The sequence below is a fragment of the Anguilla rostrata genome, chromosome 12 (genome assembly GCF_018555375.3).
Source record: "Anguilla rostrata isolate EN2019 chromosome 12, ASM1855537v3, whole genome shotgun sequence".
Classification (NCBI taxonomy): Eukaryota; Metazoa; Chordata; class Actinopteri; order Anguilliformes; family Anguillidae; genus Anguilla; species Anguilla rostrata.
The window spans coordinates 11,036,116-11,061,523 of NC_057944.1; the positions used below are offsets into that span (position 1 = coordinate 11,036,116).

General features: G+C 38.6%; 1 protein-coding gene across 4 annotated transcripts in view; it reads left to right on the forward strand.

Moving 5' to 3' along the window:
* Nucleotides 1-25,408, forward strand: part of LOC135236071 (opioid-binding protein/cell adhesion molecule-like) — a 296,427-nt gene that overhangs the window by 162,447 nt on the left and 108,572 nt on the right. The gene's annotated exons all lie outside the window — the stretch shown is intronic.

A 25,408-nucleotide genomic window follows, 5' to 3' on the forward strand; every position in this document is an offset into this window, starting at 1 on the left:
CTACAGGTACACCTGAGGTTGACTGGTAAACAGCCAGGGAGTTTATTGTTTGTTATTGGTTTTGTAAAGACACAGCCTGCAATCCCTAGGAGGAGAGATGTTGATGGACATGGTTGGTGCAGTGGCTTCCTTTCAGTGAATCTTCGTTGCTGCAGTCCAAGTTAGTGACGGAATTTCACCCACACTCCGCACCACACAGTCTCCGTTTTCACGGCACATCAACACATAAGGAAATCTGTTACGACTGCAACAAAACAAGGATATATTTCCTCTTAATCTAACAACAAAAATACTGTCCTGCAAACGTAAAAGCCTCACAATCAAAAACTTGGCGAAATAAATAATTAAACAGATGTAAAAACCTGAAATAGTGTGCATCCGATAAAGTGAGCCAGGGTGAGCGAGGTCAAAAAACTGTTCCGCCTCGCTAGGCCTGCACCCTACCTCACTTCCCCCGTGATATCCTGTCGGCTGGCTGCAGCACACCGAAAGGGCAGCGGGGCCAAACCTAACACAGAGGCTAAATAAATAGAAGCAATGTGTCTCTTACCGTTCGGTGTGTTTGTTCATTTCTCTCATTGGGTTTCTCTTCAGACCCTCTGTTAAGTTTAGTTTTGTGTTTTTTTGTGTCAATGTGGGGACACATGAGTATGCAGTTGTAATTTATGAGCTTACAACAAAATGTAGATAAGATGTCAATATGCAAAATACCAGGCTAGCTAAATTGTTAAATTAATAATGCACAGCAAACAATTCCACCTCCTTGCACTACCCTGGATTAGATAAATCACTACTGAATTACTACTTCTGAAAGATCGTGGTGTCCTGTAGGTGGGGCTCAAATTAGTGGTAGTGATTTAAGTCAGCCACTGACCTGTAATATGTAAGCTGGTAAAGCATAGCTAGAATCAATCAGATTGCAGGAAAATAACCTCAGACCCATTGACATCCTCCTCAAGGGTCAGGACTACTTTCCACAAGGGAATGAATGGGTGTTAGGAACTTCAAGTAGTTATTTGTCCTCTTCTCTATCTAGACACCACCCAGCACTGAGGTCATACTCACCACTATGTCACAAATACACATTAATTACATTACAGTATGTATTATGGGGGATCTAACAACATCAGCATGTTTTTCAATGCATAATACACACAAACACATGCAAAGATATTGTGCGACTCCGTTTTATAATTGTTTTAACATATTGTTCAAACTGCTGAGGCTGAAAATTAGCCTCTGACTTTGGTACAATAAATGGACACAATAATATCCATGCTGAAAATCTTGATTCTTCATTATATTGCCTCATGTGGATGGCACGAGATTGAGTTAGATCTTTTTAAAGTAGAGTATGCTATGTAATTTAAAGAGTGGAATGTGAGACAAATCATACCTTAGCACTACACACATTTCAGAGTTTTTTTTTTTTTTTTTCATGAAATGTTCAAACTGCACAGCAAAAATGTCAATTGGAAACATAGATTCAATCCATCTGCATTTAGCGAATACAAATAATTCATTTTGTCTGTGGAAAAAAATAAATTGTCCACTGTGTTCCTTTTTCATTGATGAAATCAATTTTGCTCTATTTCAGATTACAATGCTGATTATGTGCACTCCAAACAGGAAACACATGCAATCACAATCCATCATGGCCTAGCCCAGTTATAGTTTTGCAGATGCCACAATAAACAATAGGCTCTCTGGTTTCATGTTATTGTGGTCATATAAATGAAAGGTTCTGCCATGTGTGGCTTATTGGTACTAACAATGAGATTAGTTTTTCTATAAATGATTATATGTAGGCTGTTATTTATCTGGGTTTGTGATCCAGGAATGGCTGAACCACGGTGGTTATGTTTTTTCACAATTCTTTTTAAACCTAATTTGAAATGCAGTGCAGAAATGTAGCACTGACCAAACAGACCTCTGTTTTGACATCTGCTATTACACAATTTGATCCTCACAATAATAAAGTCTTTTTTGCATGTTCATTTGGGAATACAGCAACTTTTTAGGTCCAATGTAGAACTGAGTGACTGTAGGCTTGTGGACTATGCCTTTAGAGACTGTCTAAGTGACTTAGAAGGTGTGGGCTAACTATTGTATTTTGTTTCAGTTTTGTTGCCCCAGGAAAACCTGAAGTCCTGCATGGTTTATTATAGTTATTCTTTGTGAATCTTATATTTTCTAATTCCAAAATGTATTAGCTCTTGATCACCTAACTGTCTACTGTGACCAATGGCATTTAATCTGTTTCCATAGACCGAACCCACAGGTGAAAAATCCTCCAAAAATCATTAAGACAAACATTAATACGGTTTCTAAATTGTAATTAGTGTGATATTGTGTTAAAATTGATTTTGCAATTTACAAGGGGCTAATAACATGGACCACAAATGACATTCTCGCTTAAGTTAAGTGCACAGAGCCAGAGAGCACAAGGGATGTTAACAGTCTTAAGTGCCACAGAGTCCTGCCATTATAGAGCCCCAGAGTGAGGTCAGTTGCCCCCCATACTGTATGTATGCATTGCTCAAGGTAGTGGTCACCCCTGCAGGAGCAGCATTAAAGGTACAGTATACTATGTCGGCCCCACCCACATCTCCGCTGAGGACACGCCCTCGAGCACTACAGGCAAAATGTCAAGCGAAGAGGTGAGGTGGTCTGAGATATTGCAAATAGCAGTTTCAGCCACATGAATAATTCCATATAGATGGTAACAGTAATTAGACAGTGTTATAACAATCTTTACACCGAGTGCACTCCTTAGCGTGTGGGAAAATCATATAGTAGCTACTTTATGGTAACTGTTGCAGCCATTTTGTGTTTTTCCTTGTTCAGTAGCTATTCCGGACATTAGAATTGGGATGTAAACACAGAATCCTGCGTGGAATAAGTGACATTAGCAGGCCATACCTGTAGGTCTGACATAGCTAACCAATACCGTACACTTGTAAGGTGAATGACCTTTTCATTAAGTTGTCCGTGGTCTATCCAACTATTAGCTTCTTCATCTGCCAAATAAAATGTAATCTAGTATTACATTGTTATATTTCTGAGATACAGAGTTAGAAATAATCCATTGAAAGATTAGGAAATATTAATTTCACATCATTTTCTATAATTCAATGGAAGTACTACAACTTATGAAAATACTGTTTACTAAACCATTAATTTGAAGCTGTGTTAGCTTTGTTAATGAAGTTGGCTACACGCGGCTAGATAGCATGCATGTTGTATTGAAGCCAGTTCCCCTGATTGAAATAAATGCAGGTGAATTACCAAGCTAGCTAAATAATGTAACTGATCTGATCAATGCAACTATCAGGTAGAAAGGAAACCCAGTAGTATTGCAGGCTTCGTGGGCTAGATATGGTTATCCCTGACGTAGAGAGCAGCCAAACCTGGTCCAAGTGGAGCGGTTTGTGCTGAATGGGTCTGGATTGGTAAAGACAGGCAGTATTCATTTCCTGTGGCATTACATTGATATTTGGCTCAGCACAGCTATTTACACGTGTTTGTGTCAAACTATTAGATTCCCGTCACACTCATGGCAACCTGACAAAATAGCTTCTCAACTCTGGACATTGTGTACCCTGACAGAAAATCTGTGCTGCTCAGTGCATGGTGCTCCACAGACAGTTAGGAATCGAAGACTAAAACAGTCTATGCGTTTATAATGAAATTTAACTCTCCTGTTGATGTTTTCGACACTCACAAAATGGTTTCAGTTGTTTAAAATGTATTGTGTCATAAAAATGTTTAGCACATATCACTTTCAAGTACCGTTCCTGTGCCTTGCACAGTTTTAATAGTTCTCGCTGATGTGACTCAATGATATTACTCTAGCCCACAGTGGGACACATTATAGGTTTTTGTGTGTAAAAAACAAGTTAAGCTACTTTGCTGCTGTAGCTCTGGGTGTTGAAGAGCCTTGCATTTTCTGTTTTTTCAGCATTGAAAGTGGGTTTGGTACCAGCACCAGTTAATTGCAAGAAATAACAAAGCACCATTCTACAGTGTCATTCAATTGGCAAGTAGAATATTGCATGCAATGTAATAGTGAGTCTAATGATTTGGAAAATTAATCTTTTGATATTCTAAATTATAATGAAATGTTATTATAATGGAATTTTCATTTTAAGGGATAATTGTTTTTGTGGCAGATTTAGGAAACATCAGTTATGTGAACATCTGCTACAGAGAAGGGCATTACTTGTTTAGTGAGAGTGTGACCGTTTCCCTTGGCTGAAGACATTCAGCCTTTAGCTAGGTGAGCTAAACATATCTCATACAGTACAGTGCGGATGGTAAGAGCAATGGTTTGAAACCAGCAGCAGTTTCACTGCTATTAAATTTCTTTTTCTCATTGGGGAAAGAAAATAAAAAATCTGTTCATGAACATCTTCCTAATTCTGGAAAGCTTTTTTTTTAAATGACCTAAATTAATTTAAGTGCCCAGAGAATATACAGTATAATATTTTTATGAATCCACAAAGCATGAGAAATACTGAACATAATTTCCCAGATACAGAATGTTTTGATGGTAACAGTCCTGCATCTCATGTGTATAAGGAGTTTCATGTGTTTATAATCCCAAAATTCAATTGCTGCTCCAGACAATTGTATTCCCTAGGCAGCGTCCTTTGGTACAGATTGTCAAATCTGTATAATCTAATGGAATAGTGTTTGAGAGGTTCTCTACCATTGAAAGAGCCTTCGGATTAAGCTCTGGCATTGCTTATCTGAACCATTTATAACTCTCAGAATATTTGCATTGAACTTACATAGACACTCTTGGAATATTAAGCAGTTTGACAAACTCTAAAAGTTAAGAAGAAATGAGAGATGCCAGGTTTGTAATACTAGACAGCAGATCCCATCTGACTGTTGCATGATTTGTACGTAACCATGAGAATTCATGTGAGAAAGAATTGGCCTACATTTTTTTGGTTCTTGCATGACACCTTGGCAGTCACTATAATTTACAAAAATATATAATAACAGAAATAATATCTGTAACTCAGAGTTGATAAGAATGTGAAATATGGATAGATTTTCATTCAAGGACATTTGGAAAGGCATTGAGAATAATCTGGCTATGCGCAGAAGTGGACATTTGCAATGTGACTCTCCTGATAGCTTGGCCAAAAAGAAGAAAGCTGGCATGGTGTCCTGCTTTGTTCAGGCTGCAGGCTCAATGTTTTGTTTTGCTTTTCAATATGGGGAACGTATGAGATAAGAAGAAGACTAGCTAAGTGCATAAGTAGCATGCAGAAAAAGAGAAATATATATCTTTCTGGGAAATAAAATGATTGCTTGTTAGAAAAAAAAACTGTTCATGCTGAACAATTGCATTAGTATGAAATAATATCATTGACACATCTCAAACATGCATTGGTTATTTTATAGAACCTTTTTTTGTCATCTTTATCAAGGGTGACAATAATTGCAGGTGGGTGTGCATGTGTGTGTGTAATAAATTAAAGTGAAGTTAACTAATAGACAAGCTAGTTATTTTTATGTTGGATTTTCTGACAAAGATGTTTGCAAAGAGCTTCGCAAATTGAAGCACATCCAAAGCTGAATGCTTCCGACTGTCCAGGTGTGTCCTTCCTGTCTCTGCTGGAGATGGCAGTAAGAGTACGGATAAACAAAACGGTGTATAATTACACGTTGAAGAACACTTTCTGTCGCTGTCAGTTTAGCACATAGAGAGCGAGTGTCTCATCAAAAGATAATGATGACCATTTCCATTAGGCAGACAGGGGCTGTTGAAAAGAGCATTAAACACATTAGGTTCATCAATACAAAGCACCAATTCAGGAAAGCGCTTTCTCCTTGCATGAGAAGTGTCAGACATTTTAAACCAAAAAACAATTTTATTGATTCTTCATTGGAATACCATATATTTAAACCGAGCGTTCTATGGCATTCTATCATAAGGAGCATTTTCTTACTGCAAGACACACTGTTTGTCCAATAGCTTCAGTTTCTTTCTCTGTGTAAGATGTTAATGTATACAAAAAATGTTGTGGATTACAGTATTCTTATTGTAGGAGTTTCACAGAATTAAATCTTATCCTTTATCATTCTACAATATTTAGAATCGTTAGCAAGGTTAGCACTGTTGCCTTGCAAAAACACATCTCTTGGTTCAAATCCTGGCTGGCCTAGTTCCTCTCTGAATTGAGCTAACATGCCTGTGTTTGTGTGGGTTTCCTCCAGGTACTCTGCTTTCCTCCCACAATTCAAAGACATGTGCTGTAGGCTCTAGGGCTCACTTGCAAAAGAGACGTCAATCTCAGCGTGACTACCCTGGTTAAATAAAAATGAATAAATAAATCAGGGATGACATTGTGATTCCCCCTCGCAAAGAACTAATGGGAAAAAAAGAAGAAAAGTAGTGACTTCAGTCCTTGTTTTCTGAAGAACCAGAAAGGAAGTGGCATTTCACCAGCTTGGCCTCTCACCTTGAAAGAGGGAATAGCAGGGTGAGAATGCACTGGGCCTCACCGGTTTTCCTGAGGCCCAGTGCTGATTTTGACTGCAGAAAGGGAAATTGAATTAGGAATTAAGGTTTGCAAGTTCCTTTCAGTTCTGTTGCTTTCCTTGTGAATGCCTGTCCAGGCTACACAGTGTAGTAAAAGATGTGGGTTTGCTTTTATTTACGGACACCAAAGGTCAAAAAACATGAGCTAATCAGACTTGCTTTTGCGTGTGTTTAAGCAACACTGAGTTGTTTAGAATCTGGTCTTTGCTCCACTCCAAATTCTCCTCATTTCCGATGTTTAAAGCCATCTGTTAACAAAACGGATTGCTCACATTATAACACAAATCATCCTTAATCATCCCAGACACGCTCTGATGTTCTTGACTTGGATTCGCTTAAAATAAAATGCTAAAATATCTAGACGTAATGCATTTTCTTTTCAAATAAAATTGTCATAGTTCTTCTGTATGCAAGTCTTTCAGTGCTTAAATTCCCAGAGTAATGCATTTGAAGAATATTGCATCTGATGTGTAAATATCCATCAGGGACCTGCCTTTGATTCATTCAGAGGCTGAAACAGTGATGTCAGATTGGATGGTCTAATGTTGAGGACTGGACACTCACTTTCCCAGTTATCCCTGGAATTTTGGACCGATGAACCATATGCATTCGTGTATCTTTCTAAATACAGAAGGAAGTAGTTATTTTACATTACATTACAGGCATTTATCCAGAGCGACTTACGCAACTTTACATAGCATCCATTTATATGGCTGGATATATACTGAAGCAATGCAGGTTAAGTATCTTGCTGAAGGGTTGAACAACAATGTTCTACCCGGGAATCGAACCTGGGATCTTTAGGTTACAAGACCAGCTCCTTACCCATTATACTACACTGCCCCCATTTTCTTCACAAAATATCATTTGTGATGGTTTCCCTCTTCACAAATAGGTGACACACGTACGTTAAGAGAAATGAGGTTGGATGCATTGATTTGACCAGGTTGTGGTACCCAATGCTTATGTAATTTCCATTTGAATACATCATATGACATCTGCAATGTTGTAATGGCTACACTTTCACAGCAGCAGTTAGGCTGTTGAATGAATGCCCCATTAGCTGCCTATGGAGGTACAGATTTGAATGACAGCTTAGCAGATTTTTTTAATTCCTTTAGTTTGAAGCAGTTAATATATGTACTTTATATGCATTTAAAAAAAAAATCTCATTAACGCACACTGGATGATATGCTTGGTAAAAACTAGCAGATAGCTCCCTAATCATGGAAAGTCCTCTTGACCCTCCTAAAATGTTACAGAACTGCTACAGAGCTCTCTGCCTCAGGAATAAACAGCTTAGTTTTCAGTTTGTGGAGTGCATGCCCACTAAATTATTTCGCATTAAGTCGATAGCTAAATAGAACTGTGATTTCAGAAACTTATTGTGGGAGGGATAGGCAGACGCAGGCATGGCATTGAAAAAACAAATGTTGTTCAGTATTAATAAATAAACAAATAAATAAAACACACATACACCTACTCACTCTCTCTCTCTATCTCTCTCACACACACAAACACACCACACCACACACAATACGATAAGCAGGGTAATGTGTGCCAAGAAGCAAAGAAGACATATGCTTCAGTGTATGCTTATCAGGAGAAAAATAATGAACAGGAGTATGACAAACACATTTACAGTATGTGTCTTTATTGTTTCAGTACCACATTACTCAGATTCCAGAGACAAGATCTTGAATTTATGTGTCATTCTCATTTTACATTGTGTACTTGAATTCATGGATGATGGCAATGCATATTTCCTTCTCCAAAAAAATAAATGAAGAGATGCTATAACTGTCAAGAACTTTACTTAGCGCGCTGTCAAGCCATCTATACCGATTTTCATTGTTTTGGCATCAAAACATCTGTTAGGATATTTTTTTACATTTCTCTGATGTCTTATTTTATGAGGTCCCAAGAGAATGGTGTTATATAATTTACAACTGAAGGGAGCTGTCCCAATTTATTGAAAATAGAGCTGTGTATCTTCCCCAAAACAACCTTGACAAAAGTTGCGGTAAAACATGCGGACCCTTTTCTAGACCAGATCAACATTATTAGAAATACTGCAGTGCCAAATCATATCCTTAATGTTTGTTTCTCTCTCCTTTGCATCCCTGTGCTATGAATAGGTCTATTTTTACCACTTTGAGGCAGTAAAATAAATGGCAAAACAACTGTCTTTGCTGCATTGTTAAACACTGATTTTTCATCGTCCAATAAACACACCATTTTCCAGTCAGCCTGTTTCAGTGTTAGATCTAAACTTGAGTATATGCAAAGAGGATTATTGAATATTCACTAGTTTGCACTTTCTGGGAGACCGGTCTTTGTATATCACACTGCGTTCGCTGAATCACATCCTGTCACCACTAATGTATACTAGAGCGATCTTCATTTTAAATATTGCAGACCAGTGTGGTTGAAACATTGTTATGCTAACTAGCCAATAAAAAGCATCAGTTTGAGATTAACATCAGTGGGCAGGTGCTGTTTGCTCTCATTGTATGCAAGCGTGACACAACCCCCAACCATGCTGTGGTATTGCTGAATACAGGCAAGCATAAACCACTTATAAGTTTGCTTGGTCATGTAACTGCCAGTATGACATGAGTGTAAAGACTAGTGGTATTGAGATGTCCGTGCTATGAGATCTATTTGGGGGTGGGGGTGGGGTTGGTGGGAGGGGCACAGGGTCCATCATAGATATAGGTGAAGTTTGTTCACATAAGACCGAGACTTAGTTAACTGCTGGCTTAAGTGAAGTATGGCCCTCAGCCGTCTTTTGAAGTGTTTAAACCGTTCTCCACTTTGCTCATGTTGGTAAATCTCAGAACCTTCTGAAAAGACTGCTGGCTGTGCCAATATAATTGCAGATTGTACAGAATTCTGAATTGGCAGGGTGCTTGCATATTGATGCGCATCCTCTAGTAAATTATTTCCACAAATTCTATTGACAGAAGACCAAGAATTTTAAGGGAATCTGTCCAATTCTATTACATTGCGAGATTAACACTTATCTCATTAATTCGGATGTAAATGAATATGGAAATATGGAAATGTTTTAAAACCATATTAGAGAAAATGAATGATTAAAAAAAAAAAAATTTAACTCTTGTCACTGTCAATGCAATTGATTTTCTGGATTGTAATTTACCTTGCCTTTTTTTCTTCTTTGTTTGGCTTCTCCCCCGTTGATATGCTTGTCTTAAGGCTATACTTTGTCATTTAACTGACCATGTATGAAATATTTTTAAAAAGCCTGCATAATTTTGAAAAAAACAGAATGCAAACCATTTTCAACAGTTAAATGGCTGTGAAAAAAAGTACAGCCTGGTGAAGATATAGTTTGAACATGGATCATATGGCCTGTTCATGAAATGCATTATACATACCTGTATAAGAAGCCCATACGATTGTTTGATGATCAAAGCAGACCATATTCTGCTAATCTAAACTTGCCATTTTACCTGTGGTCTAAAGCAGTGATTTCCTTGGTCCTGGAGACCCACTATGGTGGTTTTTGTTTCAGTACAGTCAATTAAAGCTGTTGAAAATGCATTGAATTTTAACTCTTCATTTTCTGGGTGGTTTCATTTCAGTGACTGGGACACCACTGATTTTTAATTACTTAATTATAGCACTTTAATTATATAATTATATAAAATATGTATTAGTTGGCCCAAGGGTGGAACAGCGTTGCAGCGAATAGCACTGTTGCTTCAGAACAAGAAGGTATGGAGTTTAAAACCCAACCAAGGACCTTTCTGTATGGAGTGTCCATGTTCTCCTTGTTTCCGCCAGGAACTCCAATTTCTTTCCCCACAGTCTGAAGAAATGCTGTTGGCAAATAGGAGACTCTAAATTATCTGTAGGTGTGAGTGTGTGGGCACTGCAATGGCTTGGCAACCCCTCCTGGGTGTATTCCTGCCTCTCACCCACTGCATGCTGGGATAGGCTCCATACTTGTGATGAACATAATCCCAGTGCAAAGGGTGTTCACAATTGTCAAAATAATTAAATACTTTAAGCTTTATGAAGTCACACACTTTAAATGAGCCTTTAATTTGAGGTGCTAATTCACTAGCCTTTGCATTCATTAAGGGGACAATGCACAATGTCGTATTGGGTCTCAGAACTGCTTTAGCATCAGGTACACCTGTGACTTCAGTGCTTTTGATAATCATAAGCAAATCACAGGGACATGAATCATTAAGAGATGAGGCTTCAGTGACCTCCCAGCAGTAGCCTTTGTAAGCTCCCCACTCCCTGGCATGTAACAGTCTTTGTGCCCCCAGGCGTTACTATTCTCTGCATAAATCACGAGAGCCAATCACACTCCAGCTGCTGTTGAGTGCTGCACATAGCTGGTGGGAATTCAGGATAAGACCCTAAGCCTTTCATATGGAACCAAAGCAAAGAGGGAGGTAGAGAACCAGACTTGCAGTCGGAGCTCAAAAAGGATTTTGAAGTGCATTAGATAATGCAATATTTAGCAAGAGGGTTGCACTGTAGTGTTGTGAAGAAATTAGGCTTATAACTCAGAAGTTGGAAGTTAAAATCTCAGGTGGCAAACTGCTGTTGTAGATGGGAAAGGCCCTTATTTTATGCGTAATGTCATCTACGCAGGTTAGAGTTACTGGAGTACGGAAAGTTCTTTTTTTTCTAATTTCGTTGTCACATATTCTGTGAGGTTTTTTTTTTTTAACAGAATTTCTCTACTGGAAATGTCCTCAGTTCATAAATTAGTCTCAAAGAATTTTAATCTGTCCTTAGAAGATAATATCCATTGCGTGTCTGCTTGTAATAATTATAAACCTTGAGCTTGTAGACTTCCATCAATAAATAAAAAAAATCTCAAGAGAAAATGAAAATATTTTCAGTTAGATGTTAGTCTACAGGCAAGCTGCTACATTCGCCTTCAATGTTGGCATTGAGGCATTCTCTGAAGAGTGTGCAACACATTTATCTTAACTCACTTGTCTTGAGGGAGAATATAAATTTTGTTGGACAGTTTTTATATTGTTACAGGTTTATTCCTGTAAAATCCCTGCCACTATGCTTTTGAAAGCACCTAAATTCTGTGTTGACGTATAATTGCATGAAGAAGGCTATTAAACCATTACAGGTGTTCACAGGTTTATTTATGGTGTTTGTTTATTTGTTTCTCAGGTGTCCTAATCGAGGGGAGATATGCATAGTGTTACAGAACAAACCCACAATGGTAACACAAGCAGGAAAGTGCAGAGCAGACCCACCACTACTAGGGAACCTAGAGTTACAGTTAACAATTTTCTAAGAGAAATATATTTGAAATTCACAACATATTCCAATGTGTCCGTGTGGAATTCCACATGAACTGTACAACTATATGTTCACTGTGATGGGAATTGTGCCTTAAGCTCACTGTACTTGTCTGTCAACTGGTGTGGTATGCTCTCGGTTCAGTCAAAAGACCAGTGGAGATTATTGGAAATATTTTGTCTCCTTTTATTTGCAATAATTAACTGTTCTAGGAATTTACTACACCACGGACAGTGATACATCCTTGATGTTTTGTACTTGTGATTTTCACACTTTCAATCTACCTGCACATTCCAAATCCAATGCCACCTCAGCGGGTGCTTAGAAATCAAGAGATGGCAATGAACCTGCCTTATTGGCTATAGTCCTCCAGTCTCACTGTTAAATTTGCAGCTCTCAAAGAGGGGGGCTTTTTAAAATGATATCACAAAAAAATCAGACTCATGGCCATATACAGGAATTTTGACTCAACATTTGTTCTTAAATTTGGGCTGGATTCTTAACCATCAACAACCATTGGCAAGCTGGTATTGGAAACTGCAGAACTCACCAAACTGGGAAGAACAAAAACGAACAAAAAAGAAAAACAATTTAAACTCTAAAAGATTAAGAATGTTATTGACAAATTTTGATAGAATGAAGTTCATATACAGTCTTAGGTCTTAATTTAATGTGATTGGTGTAGCTTCAGTAGAATGTAGCATGAACGTAAGAGATGACTGCAAGGCAACAGAGTATTGAGATACGCTGTGACTCTGATGAGCTGGATGCGCTAATTGAGAACATGTTCACAATTATTCTATTAACATCTCTTCTTTGTGTAATTGGATAGGATACATGTCCAAATTAGTGAGCCGCCATGAAGCCATTTAGAAATGGTAGCTCACAGGATGAACTTCACATGCCAAGAAGCAGGTGCCAACCAGTTTTAATGCACAAGATATGCATAATTCTTGGGTATAGGACTAGAAACAATTTTTTATTGGACACCCCAGGGAGGAAGATGTGGCAGTGCCGGGAAACACCGTTGGTTGCCGCATGGAGAAAGCGAGAGAGAGCGCACCCACACAAACATGAAATAAAATAAACACCCATCTTCACACATCCCCCTCACGGGTTTTAGGCAAAAACAAACTAATACAACAAGCTAAAATAACAGACAAAAGTAAAACGGCGCGACCACTTTCCCGTGCCCCGCCCGTAGCTGGCCCACTTTCCAGTCAGCGCCAGCGCCTCCAACTTTTCTGTAGCGATTTACTTTCTTTTTCTTTCCTCTCTTCAAACAAAACTCCAAAACTAAAACGCACCGAAAATCACAACCACACTCTCAGTTTGAGCTCCTGGTCTCGGGCCCGAACTGTGGAGAGCAGCACACCTTTAAGCACCTGGGCTGATTAGCAAACGCAACCCAGGTGCGTGTGCTCTCCACCAGCCGGCGCAGCTGAGACCAATCTGCTTCTCTGGCAGATCAAACGCTACAATGTGAAATTGAACTTTGTATAATTGTGCTAAGCTAACAATCTGAAAGAATCTTGTGAATGATAATTAGTTTAATTACTTGCATTAGTAATGATATCATTGATTTTGCCCATAAAATCAATTTTTTGACAAATATTTACAGCAAGCATTTTGGTTCTTCTAGTTGATAAATGTTTGTAGAACAAAGTAATTATGTGTTATGAAATTGATCTTCTATATTTTTCACTGAAATTAATCACCAGTATAATTTTTTGCCTTGATTTTCCTGTCCAATTTACATTCAACACAAAGGTGAGTACAGTGCAGTGACCTTTATACTGATATTCACTACACATACATTGCTTTTACAAACATTTTAGCTGTGTTGGGGAAGAAAATAACATTTGTAAGTTTGAGAGGAATGTTTATTGATTCATGTTCCACAAACAGTGTCGTGAGATATTGCAAGTTCACAATAACGAAAATTATGATCTAATATATTGTATTCCTTTGCCGTCTTACATATACTGAAATGTCTGTAAAAATATATATATATATATCTATCTTTGAAATAATCTCAACTAATTTGTTATAAAAACTTTTTCATCATTTTATTCTCTGGGCTGTGACCTCCTGTCACCACCTCTGATGAATATGAAGAAAAAAATAAGTTGCCTTTATCACAGACTGAGTTGTTGTTTATGTTGTAACGGTAATATTATTTGTTCAGAACATAAAACGCATCACATTAAAGGAAAAAAATGTAAATCTTAAATATTAATTTCTGCAGCAGCCATGTAGCATATTGATAAACCATTTTGATAGAATGTTCAAATTAATCTGCTTCTCTGCAGATTCCTGAGAAAGCAACACTTAAATAGAAGGACACAATAAGGTTATTTTCTTGTAACCAGGTGTAGCCTGGTGATATGTGCTCAATTGGCCACCCCTAGCCCCCTGTGTCATGTTGAACGATTGTCAAATCCCTTTTTGTTGGTTTTTCTTTCCACTAAAGATTACTTTGTGAACTTTTTGGCTTCACCAACTTGGATATACAACTTCTTGGATACTCACTTTTTTTAAGGAGTAAGGCTGTGCTATAAATAACCTTGAAATTTACGGATATTTAGAAAAGATACATTGAGCAGATTAATATCCATAGTGCCTCTGGTCACTGCGCAATAATGGAATTCTTAAAAAGCACACCTGCAGAACTGCTGGAATTAACAAATGAGCACAAAGGAAGGCGTTCAAATGAACACTTTGCTTCAGTTTTTGCTGAAAAACCATTCCCAAACTGTGTGTCACAGCTCTTCATCACCACCTTCGTCCTAATTTGGAGCCAATTTAAAGTGGCAGCAGGAGATGAGATGCTGGTAAGAGGAGATGGGATGACACCATGATGGAGTTTGTGACTTCCACAGACTTTAACACTGTCCCAGGCTCATATTAAAATACTTCTGTATTATAATGTACTTGCTGCTTCTGTATTTAATTATGCCATTACATTTGTATCCAGAATGATAGTTGACATTTAAAAAATATACACAATCTGTTTGTACAGCTGGATATTTACTGAAGGAATTCAGGTCAAGCTCCGTGCGCCTTCCTCAAGGGTACAACAGTACCCTTCCTGGTAATTGAACCTGCACCATCTGGGTTATAAGTCCTGTTCCCTAAGATTATGCTATCCTGCCTCCCCCAAAATATAAATCAACCTGGGATTGTTGATGCACCAGCAGGCCTGTCGTCTTAGGAAGTTGAGGGCAGCAGACTAACCTCCACTAAAAAAAGGTCAAAGAGGCAGAAGAATTAAGGAAACTTTTTATAATAATGATATTTCATAACTTTTGTAATTATGAAAAACCAGTAAATGCAGGGTCAGGCCAGTTTCCAAGCCAAGGTAAGTTGTTTGCCTCCTCCATAGTGCCTGGTACAGTAAGCAGGAAATGGGAAGGCACAAAGAGTTACTGCTTCTCCCCTTTCAAGGCCGATCGCAGATTCATCAGCCCCTGTGCTTCCTGTCCTCTGAAGTTCACCCTGGCATGGTGCCTCAAGACCTGCCAATGTCGCTGTGTTACAGTGTCCTCACATTTCAGTTTGGTTTATTTTGGCTCACATCAAGCCTCAACAGAAGATCAACTTGGCCAGTTGGGGTGAAGATTATATAGTCCGTAGGCTAATTCAGCTTTTCAACATGCTCACCATAGTGCGTGTATGCAAAACCGTGACATTGGCAGGTCTTGAGGCATCGTGCCAGGATGGACAGTAAGCACAGGGGCTGATGATGCCGCGATCGGCCTTGGAAGGTGAGAAGCAGTAACTCTTCCCATTTCCTGCTTACTGTACCAGGCACTGGCAGTGACAGCAGGTCCCCTCAGGACAGTCAGCAGCAAAATCATACTGACCCATGTCAATATATATCATTTAAAATAGCATTTTCCTTCTCTTTCTGCTCCTCTCCTTTCCACTCTCTGGCTTGTTAAACTTTTTTTGAGCTGCTTCTCTTCTGATATAAGTTTTCCTCTGTATCATAAATTCTGGGTAATGGTTATGATCGATACTCAACCAGCACTATTTGTGACACGTTAGCCACTTATCTATTGCAGGAACTGAACTCAGAACTCAGGAACTTTGGGGGAACTCATGAAATAAAGGCCCGTTTCTACCGGAGGAACAAGGGCCAATTTTGGTTCCTGGGACATGGCTCCTCTCTACTGCTCGGGAGGTAGTACTTTTCCATGCTCTGCAAACTATTGGGGCAGCTAAAACATCGATTTCTGCACCACCGGGGACCTAATTTCATGAACATTACGAAACCATATATAGCAAAACTATTTTCTTGAAATAAAGGATGCAGCGGAATCAATTTCAATGTTTGTATTTCTAAACTATAGCGGCTTTGTCATATAGGCTAAGGGAAAAATGTATCAAGGCATATTAGGGAAACAGAGAAAAGTGCTAAAATGTGCATTACAAAACACAAAATGGAAAAGTAGTTCAAGAAATACAAAGGGCAATTTTAAAAAAGTAATTTCTTCGGTTATTCAACACATTTCTCCCTCCCTTTATCCTCTGAGTGCTCTTTTACGTAGGCTATGTACTGTTGCTCTCAAATATGAATTCAACAGGGAACGCACAGCTTTGGTGGTTTGCTGGGACTGCACACACACCAATTGGTTATATTTCATGCAGTTGCCGTGTAGCTATTCTATTCAGTTTGTTCAAAGTCTCAGTTTCAGTGAAAACCTGACAATATGTCAGAGGCGTTATCGCTCTGGAGCTGTAAGCCTATCATTCCATGGCTACAGCATCCACAATTATTCATCCCCACCTTAAAGGCTTTATGAATTGCAGTGAATTAATTTTGTGTGATTATATGTGCAAAATTAGTTTTCGATAGTTTTATTGGAAAGCACCGTGCATTCAATTGCTGATTGGCGTGCCGGAGTAGACAGCGACACGTTCGCACCTGGGTAAAAGCACCTGCTGTTGTTTATTGTCTGGCGGGGGTTTTGTGAAGAAAATGACGCAAACTGCCTATAGCTACTGAGTTGATTTATTTATGTCTTTAACAAATTTTAAAAGTGCAGTTATTTTAAGCCCAAATATTTAGGAAAGTTGTGGAAGGAGGAGGATATAGCATCGACAGCATTGGAATGATTTAAATTTTATAGAAAGCCCAATGGTGTCACTCTGGCCTATCTAGTGTTAAGGGAAACTCTCACTTGCTGTCTCTCTGCAGGTAAGTGTGAGTGTGTGTGTGTGTGTGTGTGTGAGTGTGTGTGTGTGTGTGTGTGTTCGTGTCTAATTGAGAAACGGTGCTGACTCATCAGTGAATGGCATCAAAGAGGTAGGAAGAAAAGATCTGAATCTGTTTAATATTGGCCAGATTCGGGAGGAGAAAACATTCAGAGAGAACGCATTATTCAAATGTTGCAGAATATGGTGTTTGTATTCGGCACCATCCCTACTGCAAAGTACTCTTGACACAAATACAATATTGTTGCTAATTTACTTTGACTAATTATGTTACTTATAATCTTAACTTCCAGGCAATATGAAAGTCTTGAAGCAAGGCACATTTGCAACTGGTAATCACATTGATTTGGTTGCACAAGATCCTCCAACCACCTGAATTCATGTGGCACGGTAAAAAGATTTGAGTCAAATTTGAGGCCTCTTGCTCTTCTGTCTCATGAAAAGCTTGGTCAATTAAGACATAGCCATCTTGTTTTCACAGTTTTTTTTTTCAAAAGCTTTGTCTGAAAATCTTTTCTCATACTCAAGGTCTTATTTGTAAAAGGACTCAAATTTTGTTTGCCTACCTGACTTTTTTCAATGTCACTTCAAAAGTTTTTTGACTGAACCACTTTTTCTGTAAATCAATGGTAAATATGGCAGCCCTACATTTTATCTAAAAGTGACCTCTAAATAATATAAATTTATGGATGTGCTATACAAACTAATTGAAGTGTTACTTATCTTGAAGTAAGGATCTAGCTTAGCAGTGTTAAACTATAACACATCTGTAACCATCTAGACTGTGTTTTACCATAACATGTGCATAGGGTCTGTTGCAAAATCAGGACACATTTCAAAACCTCTTGTCCTGTAAAAAAAGGCTATTCCTTATACTGTCCCTAAAAATATAACCATGGATAATTATCAAATTTCACACTGGCTTTACCTACCTCTGAGGTGGAACCAGAGGTGTATCAATTTAACGTGTGATTTGCCCTCCCGAGAGACTTCAGATATATCGAATGGGAAATTGGTGTTCCTAGACAATCAAATTCCATGTAGTCTAGATCACTTTTTTCTTCCCTTTCCAAAGACAAGGGCCAATGGGGTATGCTTCCTCGTTCACACTGCACACTGGGTAAAAATACATTTTTTTTATTTATTATTTGATTATTTTTATGCAGATATATGTGTTCAATTGTTGTGGCACATTCATTCATTAATTCATACATTAATTGTATCGCATGAAGTACCCATGTGGAAAGGCTAGATATCCAATCACTTAAATCTTCAGGGATTTATGAGTAAGTTCAGACATAGTATGGTTAATCTTGGCTCTTAACCTTTTTTGAGATGTACGTGCTGTATAGTAATGGTTTAGAATCTTGAGTATATCCCAAACAAAAGATCACTGCTTGCTCTCTTGCCCTTTTCTCAAACTTGCCAAATAAATTAACCTGAATTAGTTAAATTAGCATGAGAGGCCACTATTACCAGTATGAATGCAATTTAAGTGCAAACACATTTAACCTTCCATCTTTGTGCTAGTTTCAATTCCAAAAAAAAAAAAAAATAATAATAAGATTTTCCACAAGTTCACTTATGACCTTGGTGCAGTGGCATTAAAGGAAAATAAGCAGACAATCTGTTTGGTCACAATGAAACAAACAATCATCACACAGAGTGTGTGGAAATATTCCATAGGGATGATGTACTGTTATTATTTTTTAAAAACCTCATAGTGGTTCACTGCAATAAATTAACCAGTCTGCTGAAAAGCCATTCAAAAAATAATTGTTGATGGACAAGAGAGCTTAATTTGCTTTGCATAACAGCTGAATTGGTGAACAGGGAATGAAAGAATAGAATGCATTGTTTATTTGTTCACCTTGAATAGAAATCACGCTGACATTCCTTGTGGATTTAATGAAACCATGCTCAAAATATACAGTTTGTGGAACTGTGAACACCCGTAGCACTTTGACTCCATAAATGCCTGACCTTGTCGTACATGTACCTTGACACAACGTTTTGGAAATCAATGTACAAGTGTGGATTTTGTAGCAACAGCACACATGAGCTAGAAGCTAAATATGTATTAAACAATGAAATATGACTTATGACGCAGCCATGTACACAAATAAATGAATTCATCAATGAATGGGGGAAAAAAATCTTTATATTCACTCCTGCTGTTTTTGTACAATAAGGTCATGAGTGCCCGGTCGACCAGTGGAAGCTAGCGTGCTCTGCCTCTGTCCTCCCGGCCCGAATGCAGTCCTCCCAACCCCCACATTTGCACTGCACTGTGTAGATGCCAGTCAGCACTGGCCCAGACTGCTGGTCCCACCTCTGCACTAGCACACTGCCTTTTACAAGATGATCCGCTCAGCGGCCCTGAACCTCGACTCTTTAAAGATATTGAAAAAGCATACCGTTCCGCAGTAAGAATATGAGCTTTGAAATGGAATGATAAAAAAACAGCCTGTAAATGTGTCAGGTCCGGATGGCCGAGATGGGAAGGGTCTATGAAGGTCGGACAATAATAGCAGTTCTCCGGGAAGGCATCCTCTCGACTGTTTCGCCTAGCCAGAGCGGATAACCGCAGTTGGAGGGAATAACTTTGTCCTCTATCACCGCACCGGGAAACAGATGCAGCACAAGGACTGAATTAGCATTCGGGGAAGCGTGCAGAAAGTGGTAAATGAAGGCAGGCCAGGACCCTAACAAACAAAGTTCATTGCCCCCTTCCTCATTTAAATGCACTTTTTCCTCTTGCATCAATAGCTGCATTGAATATTCAGGGGGAAAAAAAACTCTGAATGCCTGAATGGTTAGATCACTTGTGTTTGCATAGGCTACAAACAAATGTGGCGGTACGCTGCTTAATTGAAACACTTTTACGGTGGTTTGTACTAGCACCTTTCACAGCACTTCAATGCGGACCTGAAAGCATTGAACGTAATGGAATCCCAGCGGACTTAATCCCACCATTGGAACAAAACTAACGCTGTCAACTCACTGAATGACAAATAGCACTCAAGTTCATGGTAGATAAATTTGTTTTGATGCAATGCGCACAAGAAACACACATCAGTGACCGAAACTTGGAGTGAGAATTCATATTTAGGGCATTTAATGCACAAAGTAGAATTGCCTTACTTTTGTATTCATGGAGAGTCGTGCTTTGTGTTGGGTGGAGCAGGGCCTTGAGAAAGCTTGGATGAGCTTCATGCTGTGTTATTTGAGTGTGTATTAACAAGGACATTGGTGGTGACTTGTTGTACGTCGCTCTGGATAAGAGCGTCTGCTAAATGCCTATAATGTAATGTAATGTAATGGTGACATGGCTGTGAAACTTCGATCCAACGATCTGGAGATGAAGTGACAATAGTCAACTCCTGAACGTCCTTGGAAATGTTTGTTAATCAGCCATACAGTGATTTTCTATGGAGTCAAAGCATTGTAGTTTGTAGCATGGTCATGCCTCCATCATAAGTGAAGGAAGTCAAAATGAGAATAAACTAAAGGTGGTATGGGACCACTCCTTTCTGGATGCATTTGTGAAGTGATGGATTCTTGTAAATATAAATCATTTTCCATTTCCCATGATTTGGTGAGCAGCCTTCCAAAAAATATGTGAAGGTTCCAGAAGTTATTGTATGAGGTACATTTTTTTTAAAAGTCAATGGCTTCTCTCCTGGAGTAAGAATGTCTTTCCAAATCTGTGAGCAAGGTTTGCAAATCGGGCCCTGGAAGCAGGACAGTCTAAATGGATTTCCTTTCTTAACTGCTCGTACTTTTCAGAACTGAAATGAGTTATTACGGAGGGTCACTCAGGTCACCCTGGAAAATTATATCTGTGGGAATGGACTTGTGACCAGCAGGTTACAGGCACAAACTCCTGAATGGACATTCAGGTGGTGCTGTACAATTGGGTTAGGGCCTAACATTGATTACATTAGAAAATATTCAGTGCTATAAATAGGTCTTTTTGTAAGCTGTGCAAATAGGTGTTATAAATTGTGTGTAGTGTGCAAAAATCAAGTGTGTTATATGCACTTAGTTTACATGTATCAGTCAGTAGATAGGAACCATGGGACTTTACAGTATATGATTATGAGAGTAATGTGTGTGTGTGTGTGTTTGAGGGAGAGATGTTATATCTGCACAAATTGTAAATGGAAAGAAGTAACCTTACCTGTATTAGATGTGAGCTGCATTGTTTTTATATCTGCAACACAATCTAGTTTTGTCAGCCTTTTTATATGTGGTAATAATGAATAAGAACACCCTTTTATTTTAGTCTATTTGTGTTCTACATTTACAGTATACATTTACAATATAGTTGCATTCCCGTGTATAGGACAAATTGGAATAAAAATATAAATAAATAAAAACCCAAATGGTGTTAAACTGTCAGAGGAAAATTGGACTCAAAATGATCCTATTGTTCCCAGAGTACAGTGAATAACATCGACCTTTCGAGCTTCTCTGTAATAGCCATTTGTTTTTCCAACAGAATCAAGCACTGTATTGCATGTATACATGTTTGATACTGTAAATGAACTATTTAGTGTCTAATTACTGCAATCAGTGTATATCTGTCCTTACATTTCCAGCAATGTACAGTATGTGCCTTGTGCATAAAATCTTTGGTATTTTATTTCTTCACACAAAAAGTACAATTTCCCTCAATTCAATTTTTATTTCTGTACAGAGTACAGAGTCTCTCAACAGAGCATTTGATTAGTAAACATGTGTTGTATTATTAGTGAAATGATATTTCACTTTGGTAAAATAGTGATGTGTGCTGTATACATAATGGATGTGCTATGTGTGTGCATGTGTGCATGCATGTGTGATATGACTATTAAATACCATATGGGATTATCACATAACATATGGGTCTAAATAATTTGTATCTGGTCTGGATATGAGAATCTGCGTTCCTGACCGATTTGGGGAAGGCCGCTCCACCATCGGTGGTGGAGGGAAAAGAAAATGTGGGGCCTCGAGGAACAGCTGCTGGGAGCTGAAAGGGATGGTTGAGCCAGCTGGCAGGAGGGTGCTGGACGGAGAGGCCTGGTTGGAGTGTATGGCGTAGTCATTGGTATGAAGTCTGGAAAGGCCAGTACCATGTGCAGCTTGATATGCCAATGTGAGAGAAATTAATTGAATGTGGGCAACCACTACAGGTCAAGGAGGGCTATTTACAAAGGGTGTGACGTGTGAATTTTGCTAAGTGGTAGTACAGGTGCACAGCAGCATTTTGGACCAGGTGTACTGGCCTGATGGTAGAGGTCGGTAAGCAAGCCAGCGAAGTGTCACAGCAGTCCAGAAGAGTTACATTACATCGGCCTGGATTCAGTAAAAATGTTTGTTAAAATTTCTCTTATACTGTAGGTAAAAGCAGACATAAATTTCCTTCACATGCTCCATTTAAATAGGTGGTGTTGAAGGCTGACCGTGCTAAACTGTATTTGTGAAGTAAAAGCCAACACTTGAACTTAATTGAGATGTTAAATGGTTCATTGAATCCGGGCTGGTATTTGTTTATCAGAAACCATTATCTGGAATCTACATTGAAGCCATTTACATTTCACCCCTCCCCCCCCCCCACATTATCAATTTGCTGTATAGGTGGGTAGTTTACTGTGGTAATTGAGTTAAGTACATCGAGTCGTCCGAGTTTCAAGCTCATTTTCTTAACTGCTACGATACAGTGTCCCCACGTCCTTCTGTGTAAGTCAAGTTCTCCTCTCACATTCCTCACAATGCTCAGTGTCTCTTGGATTTGAATAAGTGAATTAGATTTTAAACAAGTGATGAGATGGTAAATAATAGCTTTTAAGAGCACACAGTGTTGCACTTACGCATGCACTGTTATTGCTTTTGAGTTTCTCTGCAGCTCGCCGTTCACATTTTAATGGCGGTGAGCCGCTTCAACGGTTTAATTTTCCTTCGCTGAGTTTTACAGCCTCTCTAAAACAACACAGCATGCTGGTTTTATATGCTGCCGGAAAGGGGTGTGTGAGTTCATTTTAAAACTACTGCTGGCATAATTGGTTCCCATAAGGATAATATAAAATGTGTACATTATACCTGCTACTTGCTAATGGTCAAATATTATAAATTGCCATCGCAGTTCCATACTTTCTTCATGATAGATAAGGATGTGCATTAAAGTGCATGGCCGGTGTGAGAGTAATGTGGTACAGCGCTGAAAATCGAGGTTACATTAATGTTTACTGAGTTTCTTTTGTCTCGGACAGCCAACAAAAATGTCACCCTAGAAATAATTATCTACAAAATAATTCCCAGCTATTGAAGTTCCACAGTAAAAGCATATTGACTCTCTGGCCATAAAAAAAGATCAACAGATTTCAAAAATCTGTGATTCTGCGAGGGTGTATAGTCTGACAAGTTGAGGCACAGAAGCCTTGCTTAGAATTACATTTTGGTGGTGCCTTTAAAGTGTGTTAAGAGTGTTTTTTTCCCCCCTGACCTGTACCAGTGAATATTGCCTGAGGCACCATTATTTAACTCCAGACTGAAAGCATCATATTTGGAAGGATGTCTGCTGAGTGGGAGAGTGTTTTATTTATGTCTCATGTAACATGCGTTACAACAGTGTCTCAAAGCAGGGACCTGATAAACTTTTTTATGTTGGACATAGTCATGGTGTTTATAAATATGTACAAGTCATTAAAGAACGCACTGACAGTTGGATGAACTGTTGGCAAATGGCGCATGCTTCAAGTTAAACAGAGAAGAAAGTCACACATGCTGGTAAATAGTTACCCTAGTCAAAATCTTAATATTGCAGTGTTTTGTAGAACCTGCAGTATTAAATGTCAGTGATTAACACTACACAATATACATTGTGCATCAGAATCATTAGCAGGATATGACTGCTAAAATAAAATTAATAAATAAATAAAAACAATTAGGCACGAAAGTTATGATAGTTCTGAATTTCATAGTCAGGGTTATTTTCTAGTTTGTTGGACAGAACTGAAAAGGTTCACATTCTATTTTTGTAGTATTTATACAATGATGATGATGAATGTTCATTTGGTACAAATATTGTTGGTTAAATTGTTGTTCGTGAAATTGTTGGTTAAAGCAGCAATTGTACTGTAAATGCATTTCACAATCAATAATGCGTTGTCCCTGCCATGGGGTGAAAGAGTAGAGATTACATACATCCAAAGCTTTTCCTTTGGTTAAAGTTTACCCTTATTTTTTGCAGTCCTCCTTTGCAGGAATGTTCCATTTGTATGTGAAAACAGGTATGCACACTAATGTGATGTCACTTGATTGACCAGAGGGAGTGGCTGCATGGTGTAACATGGATGTCCTGCCAGATGAAATCCCTCCTGAGCTGGGTGATACTATGACTGGTTATACACTGCCAAAGCACCCTTTCCACCTTAAGAAGTACATTATTAAAATGACCTCCTATTGGCTCAGAAATATGTCTGTTCACCGTGAGCTGTGACCATTTGTGGACTGTTTGGTTTGGGACTGTATGTGGGAAGCATGGCTCATTTTACATTGATCATATTAATTCAAATCAGAATGTTCTTATGATCCACTTTGGTTTCTTCAAAAACACAGTTTGGCGAGTAAAATCTTCTAAACTCATCAAATTGCTGCAAAAAGTCCCTTTGGTTGTGAGCTGAGGCAAAAGTTTGATTAAATCAAGGCTACAGTCTGGAGCCACCTCACATAGATTTGCTTTGGGCGCATATGTGCATGGTCCGTGAAACCTGTTTGAGATTTGGTTTCTTATAAACATCCAAAGCCATAACACTAAAAAGCAACAATGCTGAAAACCTAGGTTTTCTGGGTCTGGAAGTTTGAAATTGGATTAACCAGTTTATTTCTATTCTGTTGAAAAAGTATACCAATATAATGTTAATTAAAATGGAAATCGGACGTTGTTCTCTCTCATTGCTACCGGCAACTGGGATTACAACAGTTTAAAAGGCAGCCTAATTGCCTATGACCTTTGAAATTATCCTTAGCCATTGAAAAGTCAGTTAGGTGCATTCATCCTGGAACATGCTGCTTGTTCTCAAGTGTCAGGTTTGGGACAGATCAAATAACCTTATATCTCCAGGATAGGCTCAGTGTGGATACTGATGATTACATGACAGGATTGCTATAATGTGAGGATTAGGGGGACTGTGCTGCTCTCACTGCTACACTCATCCCCACGCCTCGCTGCCTTTTACAATCACTTTCAGACAAAAATATCTTCAAAGGTTGCTTCATATTTTGCAGAGCTGAATTTTCCTGAATAGGAGAATACAGTGTGAAGCTGAATGT